This window comes from Arachis hypogaea, chromosome 4, assembly GCF_003086295.3.
Source record: "Arachis hypogaea cultivar Tifrunner chromosome 4, arahy.Tifrunner.gnm2.J5K5, whole genome shotgun sequence".
NCBI lineage: Eukaryota > Viridiplantae > Streptophyta > Magnoliopsida > Fabales > Fabaceae > Arachis > Arachis hypogaea.
The window spans coordinates 83,872,045-83,876,568 of record NC_092039.1 but is presented as its reverse complement, the minus strand read 5'-3'; the positions used below and the strand labels follow the sequence as shown (position 1 = coordinate 83,876,568).

The 4,524-nt window shown below is 37.6% G+C and overlaps 1 non-coding gene across 1 annotated transcript; it reads left to right on the top strand.

The window, feature by feature from the left end:
• The first annotated feature begins 3,158 nt into the window (after positions 1-3,158).
• On the top strand, positions 3,159-3,262 carry LOC112798402 (small nucleolar RNA R71). Its single transcript, XR_003200014.1, has one exon. It is a non-coding gene; the product is annotated as a small nucleolar RNA R71 (small nucleolar RNA).
• Positions 3,263-4,524: the final 1,262 nt, after the last annotated feature.

Genomic DNA, 4,524 nt, shown 5'->3' with positions numbered 1-4,524 from the left:
TATTATTACAACCAAGCCCATGGTTAATTTTCCCATGCTTGATCCGAAACAATATTCATCATGAAAGCAAATGTTAACTAATTGGGCCAGTTTTAACTTCAATACTACAAGCCCAAATCTCATTTGTGATGAATAGTTCCAAACTTGGTCCGAAACCAAGATTAAAATGAAAGCAAAATGCTTCCAACGGATCCAAGTATTTCACCATGTGATGAATTTCAAAATCTATTACATTATCAATTAATACATGGGAAATATGAGAGAGAAAAATTCAGCTGAATTGATTGATGGGTATTATGACAAACACGCCACTCTAAGCTAGGGAAGTAAAAGCAACTTTCACCAACAAAGTGGTTTATCACATTGAATTGTTTTTCTCTAAGTTGTTTATTCTCTCTCATCTCTTTCTTGTTTCTTCTTCGGTCCTTGTCCAGGAAGCTATGGACGCTATGCTTATCAACAAAGAAAAAGAAGAAGTTGCATACATCAAGACCATCAAGTTAATGATGGCAGGAAAAAGTAAAGTATGTAGTGGCTGAGATTTTCACCAAATGTGGTTAGATTTGGTGAGGTAATCTCGAGCTCTTCATGCTCAGAAATGGAAGATGAAGATTCGGCCAGCAAGGGAGATTCTTGAAGCATGGCTTGTCTTTGATTCTGCTCAACCACCACAGGGAGTAGCTAGAGTGGCGAAGTGATGGTTGAAGGCAGAGATTGAAGCAGATGAAGTCATCATCATCATGAAGCATCAAGGGCCAGAAATCCATCTTGGAGAGGAAGCCAAGGATAGAGAGCTCGGATTGATGAAGGGTGATGATCAAGAAAGGACTAGAGGTAATTGTATGTTGGGTTTTACATGGTTATCTCTTCTCTCTCTAAGTGGCCGAACCAGTTTTGTGTTATTGAAGGAGGAAGAAGTTGGTTCGGTTTTGGCTTCAATAAGTGGAGGCTCCCCTCTTCTATAATAAGGGTGGACAACCACTGTTTGATGCAAGGAGAAAATTTGAGAGTGCAAGGCACAGAGTTCTCAGAGCTACCTGAGCTAACAGTTTTCTCTTCTCCTTCAATGTATTCTGTTTTGTAATTTTTCTGTTTAATTTTGTCATATCTTGAGTCTCATGGAAAAAGGCAAACAAGTGAGGTTTGTATGAAAAAGCCATAGAGCGGAAAAAGGCAGAGAGTGCAAAATTAAAAGAAAAAGCCATAGATGTCTTAGAGGTCCTTTGTTCATCTATGTTGTGTATTATGATTCTGTGGGAATCCTCTTGTAAGTTGGGTTAGCACTTTACAAGTTGTAATCAGATTGATTATAGTGAAATTCCATCATGTTTGTGATGGAGACTGGATGTAGGCTGCACTGCACTTAGCAGCCGAACCAGGATATATCTGGGTTCAATCTTCTTCTCCTTTCTACTCCATTACTGTTTTCTACTACACAGGAGCAAAAACCAGAATTATCTCGTGCCAAGTGACGAGACAAAACAAAAAGTCTCGTGGCTAGGGACGAGACAAAACAAAAAGTCTCGTGTGCAGTGAAGAGATAAAAAGAGTAAAAGTTTCCAGAATTAGTCTGACAAGTCAGCAAGTGTTATCAAGCGAAAAGGGGGCTAAGATTCAACCCCCCTTCTCTTAGCCACTGAAACCATCAACACCCTTAGGTTTTAAACACAAGGTAGTCCCCATTCAATTGAAGGACTAATTCTCCTCTGTTAACATCTATCACAGCTCCTGTTGTGGCTAGGAAAGGTCTTCCAAGGATGATGCATTCATTCTCTTCCTTCCTAGTGTCTAAGATTATTATGAAATCAGCAGGGATATAAAGGCCTTCAACCTTTACCAACACGTCCTCTACCAATCCATAAGCTTGTCTTACTGACTTGTCTGCCATTTGCAATGAGAATATGGCAGGTTGTACCTCAATGATCCCCAGCTTCTCCATTACAGAGAGTGGCATTAGATTTATGCCTGACCCTAAGTCACACATAGCCTTTTCAAAGGTCATGGTGCCTATGGTACAGGGTATTAAGAATTTACCAGGATCTTGTTTCTTTTGAGGTAAAGTTTGCTGAACCCATGCATCTAGTTCACCAATGAGCAAGGGAGGTTCACCTTCCCAAGTCTCATTACCAAATAACTTGGTATTCAGCTTCATGATAGCTCCTAGATATTGAGCAACTTGCTCTCTAGTTACATCTTCATCCTCTTCAGAGGAAGAATAGTTTTCAGAGCTCATGAATGGCAGAAGGAGGTTTAATGGGATCTCTATGGTCTCTATATGACCTTCAGATTCCTTTAAGTCCTCAATAAGGAACTCCTTCTTGCTTGAGAGACGTCCCCTGAGGTCTCCCTCATTGGGATTCACGTCCTCTCCTTCCTCTCTAGGTTCGGCCATGTTGACTATGTCAATGGCCTTGCACTCACTTTTTGGATTCTCTTCAGCATTGCTTGGGAGAGTACTAGGAGGAGTTTCAGTGACTTTCTTACTCAGCTAGCCCACTTGTGCCTCCAAATTTCTGATGGAGGACCTTGTTTCACTCATGAAGCTTAAAATGGCGTTAGACAGATCAGAGACTATATTTGCTAAGTTAGAGGTGCTCTGCTCAGAATTCTCTGTCTGTTGCTGAAAAGATGATGGAAAAGGCTTGCTATTGCTAAACCTGTTTCTTCCACCATTATTAAAGCCTTGTTGAGGCTTTTGTTGATCATTCCATGAGAAATTTGGATGATTTCTCCATGAGGGGTTATAGGTGTTGCCAAAGGCTTCCCCCATGTAATTTACCTCTGCCATTGCAGGGTTTTCAGGATCATAAGCGTCTTCTTCAGAAAATGCCTCGTTAGTGCTGTTGGATGCATTTTGTCATCCATTCAGACTTTGAGAAATCATGTTGACTTGCTGAGTCAACATTTTGTTCTGAGCTAATATGGCATTCAGAGCATCAATTTCAAGAACTCCCTTCCTCTGAGGCGTCCCATTATTCACGGAATTCCTCTCAAAAGTGTACATGAATTGGTTATTTGCAACCATTTCAATAAGTTCCTGAGCTTCTGCAGGTGTTTTCTTTAGGTGAATGGATCCACCTGCAGAATGGTCCAGTGATATCTTAGAGAACTCAGATAGACCATAATAGAATATATCTATCATGGTCCACTCTGAAAACATGTCAGAAGGACACTTTTTGGTCATTTGCTTGTATCTTTCCCAAGCTTCATAGAGGGATTCACTATCTTTTTGCTTGAAGGTCTAAACATCCACTCTAAGCTTGCTCAGCTTTTGAGGAGGAAAGAATTTAACCAAGAAGGCCGTGACCAGCTTATCCCAAGACTCCAGGCTATCCTTAGGCTGTGAGTCCAACCATGTTCTAGCTCTGTCTCTTACAACAAAAGGGAAAAGCATGAGCCTATAGACTTCAGGATCTACTCCATTAGTCTTAATAGTCTCACAGATCTACAAGAACTCAGTTAAAAACTGGTAGGGATCTTTTGATGGAAGTCCATGAAACTTGCAGTTTTGTTGCATTAGAGCAACTACTTGAGGTTTCAGCTCAAAATTGTTTGCTCCAATGGCAGGAATTGAGATGCTTCTTCCATCAAACTTGGAAGTAGGTGTAGTATAATCACCAAGCATCCTCCTTGCATTATTGTTGTTGCGTTCGGCTGCCATATCCTTTTCTTGTTCAAAAATTTCAATAAGGTTGTCTCTGGATTGTTGTAATTTAGCTTCTCTTAGTTTTCTCTTCAGAGTCCTTTCAGGTTCAGGATCAGTTTCAACATGAATGCCTTTTTTCTTGTTCCTGCTCATATGAGAAAGAAGAGAACAGAAAAGGAAGAGGAATCCTCTATGTCAAAGTATAGAGATTCCTTTATGTTAGTAGAAGAAGAAAGGAGATAAGAGTGAAGAAAAAGAGTCAAGAATCCAAACACAAGGGTGAAGATAGAAGCAGATTCTTGAGATGAAGAGAAGTGTTAGTGAATGAATAAATAAATAGAATAAGATGAGAGAGGGAGAAATTTTCGAAAATAAATTTTGAAAAAGTAGTTAGTGATTTTCGAAAATTAAACGAGAATAAAATTAAAATTAAAATTTAAAACAATTAATTAATTAAAAAATTTAAAAAGGAAAGAGAAATTTTCGAAAATTAGAGAGGAAAAATAGTTAGGTGGTTTTGGAAAAGATAAGAAACAAACAAAAAGTCAATTAGTTAGTTGAAAAAGATATGATAAAAAGATATGATAAAAAGATATGATTAAAAAGATATGGTTGAGAAAAATTTAATTTTTAAAATTAAAATTAATTACTTGACTAACAAGAAACTAAAAGATATGATTCTAGAATTTAAAGATTGAACCTTTCTTAACAATAAAGTAACAAACTTCAAATTTTTTAATCAATCACATTACTTGTTAGTTAAGTTTCGAAAATTTAAAATAAAATAAGAAAAAGATTTTGAAAAATAGTTTTAAATTTTTTAAAATCATAAGATAAAAGTAAAAGAGATTTGATTTTTGAAAAAGATTTTGAAAAGA